Source organism: Hyaena hyaena, unplaced genomic scaffold, assembly GCF_003009895.1.
Source record: "Hyaena hyaena isolate Hyena2069 unplaced genomic scaffold, ASM300989v1 scaffold_26, whole genome shotgun sequence".
In the NCBI taxonomy this organism is placed as follows: Eukaryota; Metazoa; Chordata; class Mammalia; order Carnivora; family Hyaenidae; genus Hyaena; species Hyaena hyaena.
Window position 1 is genome coordinate 929756 of NW_024080658.1, and position 6550 is coordinate 936305.

Sequence of the window (6550 nt, forward strand, 5' to 3'; positions counted from 1 at the left end):
GCTGCAGAGAGAGAGAGAGAGAGAGAGAGAGAGAGAACCATTGGCTCAGTTGTGATCATGTGACATTCGGTGTCACATACTACTCACATTGCAAGATATCGCTCATTTATCAAGTTAAAATTTATTAGAAATGTTTGCTCGTCCTGCACAATACTGGCAGAAGTTACTCACAATCCAAGATTTCTGTACTTTAGAAGTATATGTAGCAAGGGCTGGCTTGGCTCTGTCAGTTAAGCATCTGACTTGGACTCAGGTCACATGGGTTTGAACCCTGCATCAGGCTCTGTGCTGACAGCGCGGTGAGTCAGCTTGGGATTCTCTCTCCCTCCCTTTCTGTCCCTCCCTCCCCCACACAGCTCCTTCTCTCTTTCTCTCTCAAAATAAATGAACTTAAAAAAAAGAATTATACCCTGCAAAATATTCATAGAGATTATCTCTGCCTGGAGATAATATCTACTTCAAAATATTCATGTCAGGATTCAATTATACACACACACACATACATACATATATATATAATGTATAGATACATAATAAAATAAACATATAAATAAGGAAATAAAAATGTACATGTATGCATATATGTAACTACTGTATATAACTATATTTATTGTATAATTTATATTTTATGCATTTATTTTTATTATTTATATATATATAAAATTTCCCCATCAAAGGGCCTGGGAAATAGTAGGCCTTCAAAGAATAATAGTCAACTTTTTGCATTTACAATGTTTTTCTTATGTGACACCCATTCCACAGTATTCTATAACATGATTTGGCTCCAAGAACACAATCAGGGAGAGAGGTATCTCAAGAGCGAAAATAAATAAGGCAGAAAACTAATAAGGTTCTGGAGCTCTCTGCAATGTTTCTGCACATAACCTGTCAAGCCAAAGCTTTAATCTGATGTCAGTTTTCAAATGATAGAGGATGATAGGCTTCACACCCCAGTGTGTGATCTTAAAATCTACCTTGCTGATGAAGATAGACAAAGGATAACCTTTTTCTTCAGAAAGTATTCTTATTACCTTTTAAAAGCATGAATCAGACCCTGGGAAAGATTAGGTTCATTACTTTAAAATAACCACGTGAAGGAACCCAGAGCCACATATCCAAGCCTAATGGATTTTGCCCTCCAAAAGAGGCATAATTTTGGATTCGCCTTCCAGGTCCCTGTTGGGTTTCCATGGGAACAAATGTCTCAGGGTCAACTGTACTCATCTCAGGGTTGGGGAGCTATATGAATGAGTAAGAGAGACAAAATTTGTCTTCTTTGGGAGCTGATTCAGTCTCCCAAATATATATAGGCATATATTCGGCCATAACAGAGGAATGGAAGGGTCTGATGTGATATGAGGTTTTAAGGGCAAAGCTGTGAAAGCTTAACTGAAGTATGACATAATTTTTAGCCCCTCAAACACTACCTGTTCCCTGACCACATTTAGTCAGGTTCCCTTTTGTTGACAGAAAGGGTAGATGGTATCCTTTCAGGCTATTCAACATAAAGGGAAAAGACTCTCACACCCCCTCCTGCAATCTGATTTGTGGAAATAAAAAGTCAAACTGAATGGAACAAGGAGGGGTTAGTTACTTCACTATGAAATAAATTAAACCTAAAACAGGCAATGACCTAAACTACTGGTTAACTCATTGCTGCAAATGCATATCCCAAAAGGGACTTCCATTCACCCTCCAAGAAACTGCATTGGAATGCTGAAGGAGTCTTGGACCACAATGAGAGGAGTGCAAACTCCAGAGTTTTTAGCCAAAGTAGCAGATGTTGCACTCAACCACTAATTTCAGGAAGATATGTAAAACATGGTTGGAAATGCTCAACATAGGTGAGAGAGGAGGTACTTCAAGACAGACCAAGTTCCACTCAGAACTTTCTGGTGAATGCCAGTAAAAAGTTTGTCTGAATCAAATCCTAATCATACTAAATACTTAGAATTGTCATATCCCTGTTGTACTTATTTACTTATCTATTTATATTTTATTTTATTTTATTTTTTTAAATGTTTTATTTATTTCTGACAGAGAGAGAGAGAAAGAGACAGAGTGAGAAGAGGAGGGTCAGAGAGAGAGGGAGGTACAGAATCAGAAGCACGCTCCAGGCTCTGAACTGGCTGTAAGCACAGAGCCCGATGTGAGGCTCCAACCATGAACTGTGAGATCATGACCTGAGCTGAAGTCGGACGCTTAACTGACTGAGCTACCCAGGCGCCCCGCCTACTGTTTTTATACTGACCCAACATTTATGAATTCTTATCACTGTGACATACAACCTCTCAGGAAGAAGGTATTTGGACAAGTATAACTTTTATTCAACAATTTAGTCTATGAAAAGATCTCTGGGGTGTATCATCAAGGTCCAGGATAACAGTTTCTCCTCCGATATACACACACACACACACACAATTAGCTTTTCTTAGTACATGTATCTATCAGTGGTAATAAGTGTAATCTTTATAAAACTGAAGTCCCCAAAAATGAGGAAAGCAAACCTCTGGCTAGTTTGCATTTTTAGGGAAAGATAAAAAGAAAGGAAGGGCTTGATATGTGAAGCTATATACCCTTAAAGACTTGAGCAAGTCTAGTCACTGTGGCCAAGCCTTTCCTCCTCCGAATTCCAACAGCATTTACTGTTTCTATCTCTCATTTCCATTCATTCTACAAAAATTCATGTCCAACTGGGATGGGTCAAAGCTAAATGCTGCTACTTAGTAACTGACTGGTAACATCTCTTGATCTGTCTGAGCAGCTGGTATGTCTCCTCTCTCTCTCAACAGAATCTGTGTTTCTTGAGGGCTAGAACCATGGCAGATGTTTGCCTAGAGATAAAGATCTGACTCACATTCCTCCATGAATTGGCAACCACTGGTCTGCCCAGCATCATCTCCTTTACCTTTCATACCCTGTATGCCAAACACCCCAGGTTATTTCCCATTACCAAATGAATTCTGTACTTCTCTTTTAAAATGTACTGACTGGGGGTAATGGTTCCACACAAATGCCCTTGTTCAAACTTTTTCTTTTAAGATTGTACCCACCTCTGGTGTCTTTTCCGGCCAATATCTTGTCTATGAAATCTGTGAAGGGCCTCCAGAACCAGAATCATTCTTTTCTTCCCCTATGTTCCCATGGCACTGTTGTTTCAGTTTCCGTTTCTGGAACTTATCACATTATGCCTTTATTTAGAGCCAATGGTGTCATCTCCTCTGTTAACTTAGAAGCTTATTATTTAGTCATGTTGTACCTCTCGGTGTATACTTCATGTTGCCCATAGTAGACACGTAACAAGCTTTTTTGAATAAATGTATCAATGCTAGCCATGACAATGACTGATAATGTCCCGGCAAGCTCAAACTATTCTCCAATAGCAAAGCGTTGCTTAAATAATTATTTTTGTGTCCACAACAGAATACTCTGCAGTCATTAAGCATGACTTAGAAGAGATTTCCAATGGAACTAAAGTGTATTATGCTAGGCGAAATAAGTCAGACAGAGAAGGACATATGATTTCACTCAAATTTGGAATTTAAGAAACAAAACAGAAGGAGCATGGGGGAAGGGAAGCAAAAATAAGATAAAAACAGAGAGGGAAGCAAACCCTAAGAGACTCTTAAATATCAAGAAAAGAAAAGAAGATTGACAGAAGGGTGTTGGGTGGGGGAATGGGGTAAATGGGTGAGAGGCATTAAGGAGGGCACTTGTTGGGATGAGCACTGGGTGTTACATGTGAGTGATGAATCACAAAATGCTATTCCTGAAATCATTATTACATTATATGTTAACCAACTTGGATTTAAATTAAAAAAGAAAAAAAAAAAAGATTTCCAAGTCATCATTCTTTTCTTTTCTCCCTAGTAGCTTTGTCAAACTACTTACACCATACCAAACTCCCAAACTCCCATTTCTCTCTTCATATTCAGCAAGATAAATTTATCTCCTCATTCATGGAGAAAATAAAACGATTAGGTTTTTTTCAAACTTTTGTCATCAAACACACAAACTCACCTGCATGCTGATCTACCCCATCCTTCCATGCAGTTACACTGAGATTTCCATTCATCTTGCTTTAAGACTAGCTTCCCTTAAGAAGACTAACTTCCCCCAATGTGTGCACAATGATACTGCTCACTGTATTCTCCTGTCTCTTGCTCTTCTTATTATCCCTTCGGATCTCTTTATCTTCAGGCTTGTTCACTCTCTCCCTGTCTCCTCTTCCTCTCTCCCTCTCTTCCTTCCCAATGGCATTTTAAAATGCTCAGATATTTGTACTTAAGAAAATCATCACCTCATGCTACTCCACTTCCTGTTTATAGAAAAAAAAATTAATGGAGTCAGTTCCCTCCTGCTTCCTGAATTTCATCTACTGTGCCCTTTCCATCACACTGAGAGTTAGTTCCCTTCTCCTCCACTAAAAAGACAAACAACTAAACAAATAAACAAAAACAAACTAAACCAAACCAAACCAAAAACCTCATTAAAATCGTTACTTACCTCCTTATCACTAGAACTCTTTATGACTTTCACTTTTAAGTGGCCCAGGATCCTTTGGACAGCTCCTCCTTGTAGCACACTTTGCTCGAGTTGGTGTCAAACGATACTTGACAAGGTTTGGCTCCTGCCTTTGTTAATTCCCCATTGTGAAATCCCTTTCCTCCGACATCCCTTAAATCTACTTATTTCTGAGGGTGTTCACAGAGATCCCCTTCTCTTCCTACTCCACACATTACCCCCAGGCATGCTAATCCAATCACCATCTCTGTGCTGTCAGAGATGGAGTCTACAGATTCTGCCCAGATCACTCTTTTCGGCCCCAAAAATCTTACATCCAACTACCCCAGAGACATCTCCATTAGGCTGTACTGTCAGCACCATTTCCAAACATGTTCCATACTTAAGCCATAACGCCCCACTCCACCACACCCAGCATGTTCCTCCCGTGTTCCTCTGGCAGCCTCACCACCATCCAAGTAAGAGACTCAGACAGAATCCTTGGTTTCTCCCTCTTCTCACTTTCAATATCCATTCAATGATCATGGCATATGGAATCCACCTCCTCAATATTTCTTAAGTCCATCAGCATCTCTCTATCCCACTAAGAGTACTCTATTTCAGGCCACCATTATCTCTTGCCAGGATTCCAGAAACTGTCTCACAAACAATTTTCCTGCCCCAATTGTGTCACATTCCAGTCTGCTCCCTATATTACAACAACCATGGCATTTCTTTTTTTATTATATTTTTTAAGTTTATGTATTTATTTTGAGAGGGAGAGTGTATGCATGCACTATCAGTGCAGAGCCTGATGCAGGGCTTGAACTCATGAACTGTGAGATCACGACCTGAGCTGAAACCAAGAGTTGGATGCTTAGACAACGGAGTCACCCAGGCACTCCCAACTATGCTATTTCTAAATGTATGTTACGTCCCTACTGAAAGCCCTTTTGGTGCCATCCCACTACCTTCAAAATAAGTTTCAAAACCCTTATTATGGTCTCTGGGTTCCATATTACTTTGATACCTTCTTACCTGTATGAGTTTCATCTTTCAAATGCTACCTTTCTTTACTCTCCATGTTCCTGACATCCTGAAAATCTTTGAGTTCAAGTGATCCACTCTGTCTCACACTGTGTGGCACCTTTACTCCTTTTGTTCACTTTGCCTCTAATATTCCTTTCTTCCAAGACCACTCTCCCATACCTATTAACTGCACCTGGCTAACTGCTACTCATACGTCATATCTAAGATGAGATGCTGGTCCTTTCAGGTTTCCTCGTGCCTACAAGTCCAGTTTGGGGGCCTCTTCTTTGCTCCCACAGCATCTAGAAACTCTATCATAATACCTAACCTAAGACATAATAATTTCTGTAATCTGTCTACATCCTGTTTTATTAAATTCTTGAGAACAGATATTGTGTCTATGTCCACCATTCATTGATTCAACAAGTAGTAGTGTAGTATTTATTCTAGAATTACAATCAATAGAGAACAAAACCAGATGTGTGAATTCCTTCATGTCTCTTACAGCTTACTGAGGGAAACGGACGTAAATCAAATGGTCACACACAAAATTGAACTCTGGCAAATACTACAAAGGAAAATTATGTTTGATGAAGCCTATAATGAGATTGACCTATTCAAGAAGCCCAGGGCAAGAAAGACCTCCTTGTTTCTGAAGGATATGATGACTAAGGGGCAGTCTGAGATTAAGAGGTAATTAATGGACAGAGAGGAAATATTCCATGTTAGGGAACAGTATGTGTCAAGGCATCAGGGTCAGATTCAGGGAACTGAAAGAAATTCAGTGTTATTGGAGCACTAAGAGAAAAAAATCACATTAGTTGAAGACCGGGAAATAAAAGTCTAAATATTCATATTCACATACTTGCCTTATAGTCATTGGAGGATTTCATACAGAGATGTGATGTGATCAGACTTTTGGTTTGAAAGATCAGTCTGACTATAGAATAGAAGATGGAGTGGATGGATCCAGGAACGGATATCAGGATGCCTGTTAGGATTCTGGCTATTGCCATAA